Source organism: Pteropus vampyrus, unplaced genomic scaffold, assembly GCF_000151845.1.
Source record: "Pteropus vampyrus isolate Shadow unplaced genomic scaffold, Pvam_2.0 Scaffold62, whole genome shotgun sequence".
Taxonomy (NCBI): Eukaryota; Metazoa; Chordata; class Mammalia; order Chiroptera; family Pteropodidae; genus Pteropus; species Pteropus vampyrus.
Window position 1 is genome coordinate 4,602,443 of NW_011888843.1, and position 15,265 is coordinate 4,617,707.

Genomic DNA, 15,265 nt, shown 5'->3' on the forward strand with positions numbered 1-15,265 from the left:
TTGTTTTGACTCAGTTCATTCCAGCATCCAGAATTCCACGCGTTCAAACGTCCTTTTATACAAATAATAAATCTCTGCTTTAAAACATGGGTTCTATTCCAAAATTTCACTTGTACAGTAGTTATTTGAAACTTGGAATCCATTTCCCCAAACACACATGAGGTTCCAAAGCTGGTCCACAACCATCTATGTAACTCACAATGTATCTAAGAGACCACAAATCTTTTATTCATAGAAAGCAGCTGCGAACAAAGTCACGGTGATGTTAACTATCACACAGTGGCTAGAAAGGCCCAGACAGCTTTTGATTCCTGGAGTTCTGATGCTTAGGAGTTTAGCTGCTCACGTTTCTCTGACGAGGGATCCCCTCCACCCACCCATCCCAACTCTACCTCTCCCCACTCCCAAGGAAGCTTTTTTTAAAGCTTGAGAGACTGCTCTGTGGGACTGCAGCTCTCCCTTCCTGGCAGAGGTGGGACAGGGAAAAAAACAGCTGCCTCTGGTCTCTACCAACGGGGCAAGCCAGCCACTGGCAGGATTTTCTGTCACACCTCACACAAGTGAGCCAGCCTGTGGCAGCCCCAAGCTCCAGTGCTCACTCTATCAGTTAGTAAATGACTGCTTTTTCTTGCTTGCTTTATACTTGATGGTAAAACGAAACAAACAAACAAGAATAGCAATCAAGTGTGACTCTCCCCATCAACACGTGGGGACACTTTCCCCGACAGGCAGCAGGCACAGGAATGGAGACCATCTCCCCCCCGGCCTCTCTCTGCTCCCTACAGTGACAGATGTTTACCCCGTATGAGTTTTTCCTTCCACAAATTATCCATGAGGTGGCTCAAACTAATGAATACATGGCTTCTCACCTTTCTAAACCAAACTGTCTCTAGAGGAAGAGGGATATATAACAGAAAAAATCCCATTTTACTCTCCATATCAAACCCACAAGCTGCAGTGTATCCAACATCGCGATACCCAAAATCCTCGAAGGTTACGTGTCAAGCCTAAAGCTTTTACTGGAACTCCGAAACCTGAGTGAAACACGGCTCATCTGGAATAACGGAGCTCAGTGTCTAGGGGGGCTCCAATCTCTCTTCCACTCTGTCTTCCTTCTCTCTCCCAGAGCCGGCGCAGGCCTTGCTTCCCACCTGCTCTTGCTGTGCTCACCTCAAGAAAAGATCTCCCTGACACGTGCTTTCTGCCCTGTTCTATTACACTATTTTCTTAAAAACCAGCAAAATGTAGACGAGCAGTCAGACCAATGCTAGAAATGCATCTCTATCAAGAGCCAGGAAAGTCTGAACGGTTCCCATCAACCTCCAGAGCCCTGGAATGATGACTGAGATGCCCCCGCCCAGTCTCCCTTCATCCCCCTTGTGACATCCCTGTCTACTTGCAGGACAGGGACCGGGAACAGAGCTGCCCACAAAACGGTTCTGCTCTGCCTTAATTACTGCAATCCCAAAGCACTGTTTTCTATTTTTCTCTGTTATAAAATATCTTTAGATACATTAAAAGAAACTAAAAGACCACAGGCAACACTACTTTTCCAGGCAAATGCGCTCACAATTTCAGATAACTGACCTTTGAACAAGCTTTTGGGAATCAGCTGATTTTAAATCAGGAACTTCCTGGAGCATACATGAATCTGTACTTGCTGGAGACCAGGTAGATATCGATATGACACAATCTCTAATGATTCTAATACGACTCTAAAAAATCCATGTCCTTTTAAACAACAAAAAAAAAGTTTCTCAACTTCGGCACCACTAACATTCTGGTCAAGATGACTCCTCATTGTGGGGGGGGTCTTTGTGTGCATTACAGAATGTCTAGCAGCATCCCTGGCCTCTGCCTACTAGAGGCCAGTAACTGCCTTCCTCGGGTCTGACTACTAAAGTGTCCCCAATAGAGAACCACTATTTTAAGCAAAAGAGTCCAGAGAAGCCAAAAATAGAGCTCTACGGTCAGCAAAAGGGCAATAATCCAGCACTGCGTTTCAGGTGAGAGTCAGCCATGCAGTAACCCGGAAGTACTCCCTGGTGAAGCCCCCAAGCCTCCTTCACCATCAGAAGCGCCTGGGGCCTTTTCGACGCACACATTCCTTACCCTGCCCCCAGCCTTCTAAATCAGAAGCTCTATAATGACATCCAGGAATTTAATTTTCAAAAAAGTTCCTGGAAGCCATCAATAAGCAAATACTGGGCTGCACTTAACGACATGTACATTCGGTGTGTAGGGCTGAAGCATAGTGGTGTCCATCGTGCACTCTGAAACGCATCCCAAAACAAGGTGGGTGGAAGGGATAAAGAGCTAACGAAGCAAGTACAGTAAAATCTGAACTACAGAATCTAGGTGTTGGGTATACAGCTTTTCACTGCACATTCTTCCAACTCTTCTGTAGACTTGAGATTTTTTTAAAACAAAATGTTGGGGGAGGGAACTGGAGCACTTTTGACAATTGGCAGGATCTGAAAAGCCACTGAAACAGAAGGGGCCCAGCTCCTCTCCTGCCTGAAGGACCTGGCTTTACCTCACCTCTCACTTTACTCATTCTGTTGTAAGCCAAAGGTAACTCAAGATAGTCAAGAAAACCGATCCAAACCTCAAAGAGGATTTTTAAAAAGTCAGCTGGCCTTTTTCCCTCTCTGGCCCTGAAATCTGTTCCTTTATATCCTAACATTTCATTAAAATAAAATCAAATGTACTACCTTGCCTAATTTTATTTTTTCTTGATAACAGTCGCAAGATTGAGGCAGAGTTCTTCAAAGGCCGCTAAAGTTTTTTTTCTTCACTGTGCCTTATTTTAGAAAGGAGGATGTCCGATTATACATCAAGAATGAAAGTCAAAGGTTTGCTCATCACGAGACACGAGCCACCAACTCCACCTCCCCACACTGCAGTTTCTACAACTCGAATTACTAACGCCCTGCCAGTCTGGCTTCATCCCAAGATACACCTTCAGCTCGCATATTTGTGGGCTTCTCTACTTATTAAAAAAATCTTGTCCACAAAAAAAAAAAAAAAAAAATAGGTAACGTTTCACTGAGCCACAGTCCAAGCATTCAAGGGAAATGCACTTCAGTAATCCGGGGCTGCATGTTTGTCAAATGGCACGATCATGTCCCGGTGTCAGCAAATTATTTTCCACAGTGCTCTGTGCCAACCTAATGAGGACTTTGTGTGGCCACACCAGAGGAAAACCAGAAACAAAATACACAATCTCCAGCTATCACTAAAAAAAAAAAAATCTTGAAACTACCTCCTGGAATCTCATACCTTTTACACTTGCCTTTTGCTCTCTAGGATAGGAAACTTCTCCTGCTACGATGTTCTCTGGTCCTAAAACTGCACCTTAAGTTGGATCTGTGCATGGCATACGCTCTTCTAAGAGAAGGATGGGTAAGATGAACCCGTAATGAAAGCGTCTGAAATATATACAAGTTTATTATTATTTTGTCATAACAACTGTCTGTCAGTCAGTCCAGCTCTTCATCTGTGGAGAAGGCTCCCTCCCTCTCTGTCCTCTCCCCCTTTCATATTTTCCAGCATTCTCTTACTCTGAGCCAATCATCTGTTACATATTCAAACGTCTACAGCCAACAATGGCTGGATGTCTTAGCATCCTCCCGGTCTATTTCCTTGCCACTTGGGTTTCATTTCCTTGTCTTAATATGCAGGCCCGTTTCTTCCTCGTGTTAACTAGCAGAGGACAAGAAATCGTTTTCTTCTTCTTTTTGTTGTTTAATTATTCTTTAAAACGCATGATCCTTGCTTACTCTGTAATCATTTGCTCAACACTGGTGTCTCACACCATCCATCAGGCAGATGCTTTTCGAAAGCCTCAAACTGCCCGAGATCATCTCGATGGCTTTTTTCCTCATTGTGATACTTAAATAATTTTTCTTCTTAGCATGATTTTGGGAGGATAAGAGCAAAATGACAAGGTACCTGCAGAGAGAATGGAGAGAAACACCGTCACATCCAACAGTGCTGAAAGCTCAGGCTCACGGATTAGGCAGAGGTACACGGGTGGCCCTACGGCCCCATACCACCCTCTTCACTGAGGAACAGAGGAGTGCCGCCATGCTGCCCCCTCGATCTTCTGACACGGAAGCAGACCTCGCCATCGGCAGGAGGTGGGTAGGGGAAACCAGATGCAGACTTAAGAAGTCCACATGAGGAACAAAATGCCCAAAGTTTGCACAAGCCAGATATGGAAACCTAATGCATGGTTTTCCTAACGCCTCAGTTACCTCTGGATGGGCCCTTCTGTTTATGTTATTTTAAAGTAACAGCTTTGAGATTTTATTCACATGTAATAAAGTCTATCCTTTTAAAGTACACCATTCATGATTTTTAATATATTTACTAAACTGTGCATCTATCACTATTAGATAATCCCAGAAAATTCTCATCCCCCCCCCCAAAAAAAAAACTCTATACCCATTACAGTCATACGCTATTCCTCCCTTCCGCCAGCCTCCAGCAAACACTCAGCTACCTTCTGTCTCTAAGGATTCTGGACGTCAAATAAATGTGTACCCTTTTGTGCCTGGCTCCCTTCACTTGACTATTACAGTGTTTTCAACAGTCATCCACGTCGAATCACATTCTGACCTTTATTCTTTAATGGCTGAATAACATTCCTCTGTATGGCCAGACCACATTGTTTATCTACTCGAGTCCTTGGACCCTTGTTGATCATAAATATAAGGGCTTATTTTTGGACTCTCAATTCTATTCCATTGATCAATACGGCTATACGGTAGCTTCATAGTAAGTTTTTAAATAGAGAATTGTGAGTCCTCCAACTCCATACTTCCTTTTCAAGACTGCTTCAGCTATTCTGAGTCCCTTGCATTTTCATGTGAATCTTAGGATCAGCTTGTTAATTTCTGCAAAAAAGCCAGATGGGATTTTATGAGTATCGCACTAAATATGTAGATCAATTTGGGGCACAGTATCATTTTAATAACATAAGTCTTCCAATCCATGCACATGGATGTCTTTCTATTCTGCAACCTTGCTGAACTTATAAGTTCAAGTTAGTTTTTTGTGGATGCCTTACAATTTTCCATATACAAGACCATGTCATACTTCTTCCTTTCCAAGGGGATTCTTCAGACATGGTTTCCTATAGAACTTTGAACATATTCATCATAGCTGATTTAAGTTTCATATAGTCCATCCAAGATCTGGGCTTCCTCAAAGAAAGTTTCTATTAACTATCTTTTTCCCTTTACATGGGCCATATTTTCCTATTTCTTTGGATGCCTTGTAATTTTCTGTTAAAAAACTGACATTTTAAGTAATATGTCAATTTGGGATATCAGATTCCAGAATTGTTGTTATGGACCCCAGGGCTTGCTGCTGTTGTTTATTGATTTCACTGGACTAAATCTGTAAAGTCTTTTTGCGGGGGAGGGCGGTCATATGTGGCCACCTAAGTCTGCTTATTTTTATTTTACTTTAGTTTATTTAGTGGTTCACTAATGACTGGATAGACAGTTCACTAAATGCCTTGAACTAATAAATGTTCCAGGATTTATAAAAGGCTTATGTGAATGTGTTAGGGCATGCCTTCGACGCTCTGCCAAAGAGTTTATACCTCTTCCTTAGTCTTCACTATCCAGTGGCTCCTAGACCACCGGTTTTCACTGCCACCATACTTGCAAAGCGGCTGGCTTTCAAGGTCAACAATTGAGTTGGAACAAAGGGAAGATGAGATTAGCACATGTTAAAACACCACAGGTTCACTGTTCCTACTGAGAGCACAGTGTTTTTCTTGAACAAATATTCTTCCGAGTGGTGCAAATCTTTAACTAATTTCCAGAGTTCTGAGAAAGCTGATCGTGATAGGTGCTGTGTTCTCAATGCTTTTCTGGAGTAAATCTGCAGAGGTCCTCACTCTGCCATTCTGGAATTCCAGGGCCCTTACCTGCATTTTCACATGGAATCTTCATGGGGTGTTCACCATCACTTTACACTCATTACGACAGTGTCGCTCAGCATCACGACATTGTCATTTCTCATCACGTTCCGAGAGACTGCTGCTTCTTTAACAGCATTCACTAGAAAGATCTAGAAAATTCACAATCACTACCCTCTATCCAGCCAAACTTTCTTCCAGGGAAATCCCTAAGCCTGCTTCCTAAAAACAACTTACAAAAGAGAAAAATGATTAGAATCTGGGGTATTTTTCGTAATAAATTTCCCGCATTGCTAAATGAATACTGATTTCAACATCTGGAAGTTGGTTCCTGGTGAGATGGCCCCAATTTCATAATTCTAAACATTGCTGCCGCTCAGCTACCTGAAAAGGTGTGCAAAGAAATGCCTGACAACTGTATTCATCATACTGTTAATGCTTGCTGAGGAAGGGCATCAGGAAATAGCCGTATTTTCTAACAAAGCATTCTGCAGAAGAGTCTGTAATAGGAGCCACAGGGGAACACGTTCTTTTCAAAAAGAGAATTAAAAAGAACCCTGAGAGGCCCCCGCTCCTGCTCTGTCTCCTACCAAAGGCATATTCCCACCGTTCAGGACCAGGCTCTTGCAAGAGTAATTCTAAGGCAATGCATAACGCCTAACACAAGACAATCATTAAGAGAATCTGCTCACTTTTATCACTTATCGGAATTATATTCGCTCTTTCCTCACTTTGCAAGTAAAATTTTCTATCCGCTTAGACTAAAAATAAATCAGGATTGAGAACCGCGACAGAGATGGTTTTGTTCTTTGTATTCAACAATTCCGCAGCCCGGTCACCAAGCAGGGCAGTCCCCCTTGGCCTCCAGGAAGCTCCACCCCCAAGCTCAATTTCCCACCTTGACAGAGACCACCTGCATTCCTCTGCTGCCACCCACCACCAGCTGTCATCTGGGACCCCTGCATTCCCACGCTGGCTGAGAAGCACCCACTTCCCAGACCACTTCCTCACCTCCGATCTGCGTAACCTTGTAAGGCGCTTCTTTCTCCAGCTTCCACTACTCGACAGCTCCACTGAGACAGTAATTCTACATTAGAAAGGACGATATACGTGGGCAGCTACAAAGGCCCTGAAAGTGTTGCGAAGTTCCCACAAAGCCCCTCCTTCTACCTTCCCAGCTTAACTTTCGTTTCTGAGCTAAGAGACCCTAGTCCTTGGGAACTATAAGTGTGCCAGGTAATACAGGTATGTCCTTGCAGAACCCCTAGCCAGGTACACCAGGTGTGCCAGGGAAGCTAGGTGTGTCCCCACAGGCCCTTGCACCCCACCCTACTCCTAGCCATTCCCTTAACCAGAAAATGTCACATTCGATCATTCCCGGACAACCCCTCAAATGAGAACAGCAAAAGGGTATTAGAGAGCTAAGCAGTGGTATTGAGATACTCTACCAACTTTATTCATCGTCATTCTTCAAAGCCTGGGGTCACCATGGTGTTAGAAACTCATACACATTCTCAAAATTGGGTTCAAATTTTGCAAGTATGACCTGTGAATCTGAACTTTTATCTAGACTCATTTTTAAACTAGGACTAATCATTGCTTGATCAAAACCATAAACCAGTAACGTAATTCTCCACGTCAATTTGCTTCTGCGGAACTAAGTTTTGTTATGACGAATTCTCACTTGTTCTACAGTTGTTCTTTCTTGGCAAGAACGAAAATGTATTTAAGTTCACTTTAAAGAATGGGCCCTAAAATGCTTAAATGGATAAGCATATTAAAAAACATTTAAAGATGACAAATTCTGAATTATATTGTGGGTGTGTATGGGGGTGGGGGGTCGTCTAAATTTATAAACCTCACAAAAATAAGCCCAATCCCCAAACAAGCTGCAGCATTCAATGAGAAAAATCTCTCTCAGCCAGTTATTTAATTTCCTAGAGCCTAGAAATCAACGTCAAAAGTGAAAAGAACCATCCGACTTATATGAAAATGGAGGGTTCAAAAAAGGATTTACAAAGGGCTTCAAAAAATATGAGCTATAACAGGAAATAGACAAGCAACTGAAATGACAATGGAGAAAGACATAAGAAAATGTGTGTATTTTTCTACCATCTAAAAATCCACCAGTAATTTTTGCCCTTTTACTTTTGTTAAGTACAACTTACTAAGTTTCTTTCTTGATGCTAATTTTACAAGATATGAATATTAAAGAATGTGACTGATTTTTTTTTTTTAAATATAACACTAAGAACTTTGGCATGCCATTTATAGCCACGTGGGGACCCTAAACACTTATTTGAACAGTAAGACATCATTCAAAACCTTCTGAGACCTTCTCTACTGGAGGAGATGCTACTGAAGTCCATATCCCATTACATCCGACACCCTGGGTGATGGGCAAGTACGCTTTCCGAGGGAAAAGATTTAACTTCTAGAAATAGCTTCAAAGCCAATCATGGTGATTGAGTGTTCAACATATAGTTAAGACCATTTTACTGAGATGTTATTGTAGGGTAGTAAGGTTAATATGACTGGTAACCTGGCTAAGAAGGCAGTTTTGACAGAGGAAAGATTACCAAGAAATTCACTGACCCACAGTTACCTCATTAAGAATAAATGCAAGGCCTCCCAAGAAACCTTCATGAAAGCCAAAGCTCATTACAATGGGCAACAACCAGCATACCTGCTAAAATAGTTTCTTATTTTACTGTCATCTCTAAGTAGGGAAAGCAAAAGGAGAAAGGGATTTTTTAAAGGCAAGAATACCAAAGCTAAGCAGGAAACTAGCGCCACGAAAGTGTGTAGCTGAGGCACCAGCTCAACACTGAACTGCCCCTTGCCAGGGACTTCAGAGCCAAGAACTGATTTTTGTTTGCCTTGAGAAATATACAACAAAAGTATTCACTGCTTGGAAAATCAGCAAGGCCAATCTGACGACGACAGTGATAGAAAAGGTTTGCTAAGGAATGGAAAGATGAGAAACTCAATGTGGTGTGTTAGTTATCTCACTAAGGAAATGTTCGGTACCTAACTGTCCTTAAAAGCAAAGACAAGATCTGTGCAGAATCGAATAGCAACAAAAGCACGAGATGTGTGAGTTCTGACAATCTCGATACAGCTACACCACAAGGGCCCAGTGAGAGTCGCCCATGTTCTGATACATAACAGCTGTGTAATGGCAGAGCCAACAGACAAAATCTGTCAGCTTTCCAAAAAGGCTCCACCAGCCATCACAGGAATTCCATCTCTGCTGGACAGGACTTGACAACATGGACCACATTCGGCACAGGAAGCCTCAAGCAATGATGACCTTAATATATTAATACAAGCACATTCTAGATCGTCTGTGTGGCCACCTTATGTAACTGCACAGATCCCATGATTTCTGGAGCTCCCATTAGCCTTCGGATTCATGATCCAGATGGCAATGGTAGTTCCACTGTCTCTAGCTAGCATGACTTTAGGTCAATGATGTCTTCATGCTCCAGCACACAGTACAAAAGAAATCTGGACGATGGAAATAAAGGAAACCAGACTAAGTGACCAGCCCTAGGCACATGACAGGTCAGGAAAGGAAAACTGGCCCTAGTAACCAATACTTTCTGAGCACAGAAGATACATGTAGTTTTAACAGAACAGCATCACCTGTCACATTAAAATCATACAGTTACTTTGAATTGGATTAGGTTGGGAATTATGTCGGTAATAAATTCATATGTTGGTTATAATGTATTTATGGCACTGTATGATATATATGGTGACACAGAAACATGTTTATGCCATCTATATTTGGAAATATTTGAAGAAACATTATAATAAAAATAATTTAAGGCAATATGTGGAATTCTCACTGATGTTCTTTCTCGCTCCAATGTGGGTCTACTTCATTTACGCTTAAAAAAGTACCATACTGTATTATGCTGCCTGCTGTCTTCCCACTGCAGAAAAAGAAAACACATGATTACTTGTTCTTCCTAGGGCTAGCAATATTAGAATAAGATCTTCTTCACTGGGAAATCTTGAAGCAAAAAAGGAAAACACCTAAGCCAAAACAGTTAAGCACTGAGTAATATTAGTATTAACAGTGAATAAAATGTCATTTCTATGGTTATTCTTCAATATGGGACTAAACTTAGAAGGGCTCCTTTAATTGATATCACCCCTTCGATTTATGTGTCAAAACTTCCTGTTACTACTTTCAGGGTATACATGCGGAGACCATTTTAATGAGATTTATTGTAAGGTAATATTATTGTAATATGAATAGTTCACATGCACAGGGAATAAACAAGGTTTTGAATAACGTTTGCATTTTATCTTACCTTAATTGAACAGTTGTATTTTTAAAAGAAAAGATGGTACATGACCCCATATCTATACTGCAGGGGAAAGCCAACATCTGAATGATGATAATTTCTGTGAACTCCCTGCTGGAAGTAAGACCTTCAGGACTGGAAAATTCGATTCTCTGCAGAGCTGAGTATGAATAAACCACCTCCTTCCTGCCTCCTCCAGTCTGGAGCCGGCACTGCAGAAAAAGACCCCCGCAGTCCAGCACGCCGCTTCCTTTGCGGCACAACGAGGAACTGAGCATGCGCAGAACTGAAGAGGGTACGTCTGGATTTCGACATAGGGAGACGTCAACTAGCTATGTGGTTTTGGCCATGCAACTTGCCCTCTCTAAGCCTCGCTTTTGTCATCTGAAAAACACACAAAATTAGCCTTCCAATGTCACATGCTTGGTTGATGGATTAAAGAACCGTGTAAAACTGCTAAGTGCTAGAGCAGGGTGTCTCAACCTCTCGCAGTTAGCACTCGGGGCCAGATGTTTCTTTGTACTGGGGGCCGTCGTGGGCACTGTAAGATGCTCGGAGGTAGCCTCCCTGGTCTCTACCCACTAGATGCCAGCAGCGCCTCCCGAGTTGCGAGAACCAAAACTGTCTCCAGTCATTGCCAAACGTTGGGGTGGGTAGCAGAGGAGACAAAATATCCCCCCGTTTACAAGCCCTGCACGAGGTACTTAAAAAATGTAGGTTTCTTCCTTTCCTCCTAGCCAGTTCTCTGAAACAAGAAACCAAGATTTTTCTAGACTCCTCCTCCCTTTTCCTCACCTAGCCAATCAGTAACCAAATCCAGTGCCATCTTCCTCCTGAATACCTCCTGCATGTATTCCTCCCTGCTCATGTCCAGCATCATCACACCACCAACTTATACCAGCTACGCCAGGCCAGCTGTGGGACCTCCTCTTCTCATCCACCTCAAACCCATTCTCCCCATGCTGCGTGGTGAGCATTAAAAAAGCACAGATGGAAACAGGTTTCTCAAAGTGCTTCAGAGGAACAAGCCCCGGCTCCTTGACAAGGCCCACAAGGCTGTTCACACACTGCCACTTCCTCCTCTGACTTTCAGTCTGGCCATCCAGGCCCCGCTGGGCCCACCCCCCAACCCTGAAGCGGCCCCCTGAGATACTCACCCACGGGGGGGTCCCACTCACCAGCCAGCCTCCCCTCGTTCAAGCTCTGCCACGTACTAGCTCTGTAACCCCAGTACAAGTTATTTAAACCTCTTTGTGCCTCAGTTTCCCCACCTGAAAGATGGAGATAAAGGTATCCGCTTCAAAGGGCTGTTGAGATTACATACGTTTTTCTAAGACATTTATGTCAGCTCAAATTCTAGCTGTGAGCTTATTTTTTATCTAAAAGCTCAGGTCACTGTTAGAAGCTGGACACCCCGCCTTTTCCGCCCATCTTCGCACCCCAGGCTTAACAGCACCAACCTGCATAGTTATTTCTACTACTTCGCTGGCTGCAAAGAGCAACAGTTGTTTATCTGCCTGTCTCCAAGATCAGACCCTCCTCAGAGAAACAGCTGCCTGCCGCTGGCTATCTCAGCCCCCAGCACAGCATCTGGCCCTGTGAGCGTTCGCTCCGTTCAAGCAAGTCTCCGTTAAGACTCTCTCCTCAGATCGGTTGGTCAAAAACCTTTTTAAGATCTTTCTGAATCCTAAACTGTTCGTGCAATAGATTACCTACCCTTCTTCTTCCTAGGCTAGACCACTACTTAAGATTTTTACTTAACTGTCTTTCTTCCCTAAAATTTTAAGACCTCCTGCCTCTCTGAGCCCCAAGAAAGACATACATTCAGCAAAAGAAGGACACAGACTCGCTCGCCCTTGATGGTTTCACACTGGGTCCCCGAATCTTAAAAGGACAAGAAACTGCCACTGCCCGTACCGGAGCATCTGCTTGAAACCGCCACTGTGCAGACTCCAGGCAGGATTAAGGCCACCTGGCAAAGAAGGGCAATTTCCTTGTTGCCCAGGTGTTAAAATCACAACAATACTGGTAAACTGAGAAGTTACTCTTCCCCAGAACAACAGAGATGTTATGAAATTTGGGACTAACCAACCCGCTCCCAGCCTATTCATAAAACTGGCCATTATCAGGCACTCCGGTCCCTTCCTACAATTATTAATCCTCTTTTTTATATATTAAGACCGGCCTCACTGTTATCAGAGTGAAGTTGCTTAAAAGACTGTATAAAAGAGTTTCAAAGACAGAGCGAAGGGAGAAATGAAGTCATATGACACCGGAGGGTGAACTATGGTTATCAACCACTACTTAGAGCAGTACTTCCCAAGCCTGACGCTTGTTTTAAAAGCGAGGGGGGAGATCTCTGAACTCTCCTGTCTGTGCTGACTTAAATTTTTTCTATTGTTATTTCACTTAGAGAAGCATAAAACTAAGTCTACATCCTATGGCGCTGGCTGCCACCAAGCTGGTTCCCTGAGGTTCAGCACAGCTATGCCACCACAGTCCTGTTTTGACGTCAACTCAAATCTACACACCTTTTTTAACCAAAAAGAGAAGATCACGTTCATACCACCAGGCACACAGTTACTTGGCCTTCACTGGGCAGAGGACACCATTGACATGTTAAGTCCATTTTTGTCTTGTCTCCTTAGATTGAGACAACCGGAGAATTACCTACACCAACGCGATCAAGGATGACTTCAAACCACCTAAGGGCCGGTCACCAGGCACTCGAACCAACCTCACCACACGAGCAGATCCACTTTCGGCCCCGTCTCCCTCTCTGCCACACACACACCCACTCTTGCATCTCTCAATTTGAGAAAAATACTTCCTCAAGGACCCATGTCCTTGCTTACCTGTAGTCACATTTCTCCATTCCCTTTCTCAGCAAAATTCCTTTGACGAGTCCCTTCTCTGTCCTCAGATTTCTTTCCTCTCCTCCACGAGGCATCCATGCCCATACTCTCAACATGGCTTTTGCCCAGATCCCCAAGGCACCCACCTTGCCAAATCCATGCGCACTTACTCTCCTCCTATGACCTGGGCTCCATAACTGTACATGTCTCACCTGTCCCGCGCCCTTGTCACCTTTCCTGAGACTACACTTGATTAGAGGTTAGAGGACAGCCAGCCTCATCGGTCACACCTCCTTGCCTGTACCTCCAAAGGCAGGCGGGCCCAGGTCCTGCTCTTGCCCTCTCTTTAGTCCTCACCATCTCCCCTCGTCTCAGTGCCTCATGTGCTAACCATATGCTAAGGACCCCGATGTCCCATTCCTGCCCCAGCGGCTCCACTGTGCTCCAGATGCTTCTATCTACCGGCCTGCCGGCATCTCCTGGATGCTTAGTAGCATGTTACTCTCAACCTAATCTAACAGACCTTTTGATTTCCCCCCTTTCCCCTAATCTTGTTCCTCTGAGCAACTGACATTCCTCCTAATTGCTCACACCAAAATCCTAGGTGACATCTCCAATATCTGTTCTAGCAAACCACAGGCAATTCTATTTCGCCACACTCCGCTGTGCCCTGCCTTGAATCCCACCACTACTAACCACCTAGAACCAGAGGTTCTTGACTGGTCTCCTTGTTTTCATTCTATCCTTCCCCCAAAAATCCTTTCTCCACGGAGTTACTTCAAGTCACAAATCACATCCTGTTACTTCTCTGCTCAAAACCCTCCAACAGCTTCCCACTGCACTGAGAAAACCCCCACCCACCACGGTGGCTGTCAAAGGGCTTCAGATCTGTCCTCCGTTCCCTTCTCTGCCCTCAACGCCCCGCCCCCCATGCTCCGCCATACTGGCTTTCCTTCGGCTCATCAAGCGTGGTCCTGTCTCTGGGCCATTGTGTTTGCTATGCCCGTCTGAACTATTCTACCTCCAAATCGTGAGTAGCGGGCAATGCCTCATTCAGGCCTCAGCTGAACTGCTATATCCCATTCCAGTGCAGATTCTTGGAGAGCATCTGCACCGTTACAGCCCCCGGGGTGCACCCCCCACACCCCGTCCAAGAATACAAAATATGCAAAAACATGTCCTAGCCTCATCCTGGTGTAAGGACGGTAAATGCTCCCATCGCACACCACCTAGCCTCTGACGACTGCAATCATTCATTCCACATTTATGTTGGGCCTGATTTGGGCTCAGAGGGGTTTTCCTTTGGGGAGAGATGCTGGCTGCTCAGCTTCTGAAACCACTTCCTGTGTTTGGGGATTCTCCAGTGTGCGTTTGGATGGGAGGCTGGGCCCACCTCCCACCACAGAAACCAAAAGTTTAAACAGAAGAAATGCCCCGCCCCCTACCCCCCTCCCCAGCAGCAAGGGTTGTGAGCACATGATTTCAGTTGGCCAATCAGAGGCTCCTGCCTGAGCCTTCCCACCAGGGGCTCAAAGAGGTAGTGGGCAGAAAAGCATTTGCATAACTGCTTTCCTTAGAAAGGCTCGCTTGCAAAGGTGGCTCCTGGCTGGCTTCTGAACACTGAATGGAAAACAGCTCCTTCCACGGTATAAAACATTTCCCGAAATGATAACTGTGCCTGGACTGTGTGCAAACAATGCGGTTTATGCTGACTCCAGCTTTCCTTCCGGGAGTCGAGTATGTGCCAGGCAGAGGGCGCTTCTGTGATCGGTCCCCTGGAAAAGCCCTGGGCATTGAGTCTCTAATGGGATTCCCGGCAGACAACATTTCGTCCACGTTGTCACAAGCATTGTGAGCGGAATTCAGTGCAGCCTGCGTGACGTCACGCCTCTGGGAGAGGCCCTAGGAAGCTCGAGCCTCACTTCCCTCCACACGTCTTTTCCCCTCCCTGGCTTTGCTTTCGCAGCCATAAAACATAGCTGTGTATATAACAACTTCTGGGTCTGGTGGGTCCCTCTATTTATTGAGTCGCTGTGCCTGGGAGGTGTTGTGAGGGCCCCCAGCACAGGTAGGAAAGAGGAGGGCTGATGCAGCTACCGTGGGAGCACCCCCTCACAGCATCAGAAGGATGGGGAATGGTGTCAGAGGTGGCACTC

The 15,265-nt window shown here is 44.6% G+C and overlaps 1 long non-coding RNA gene across 1 annotated transcript in view; it reads right to left on the minus strand.

Moving 5' to 3' along the window:
- Nucleotides 1–66: 66 nt before the first annotated feature.
- The window catches only part of LOC111740347, a 20,264-nt gene continuing 5,065 nt past the window's right edge, over nt 67–15,265 (minus strand). Inside the window, exons 2-3 of the long non-coding RNA XR_002780593.1 lie at nt 4,624–9,876; nt 67–3,954 (exon numbers count right to left, since the gene is read on the minus strand). This is a non-coding gene — a long non-coding RNA (uncharacterized LOC111740347). The remainder of the gene's footprint in view (nt 3,955–4,623; nt 9,877–15,265) is intronic.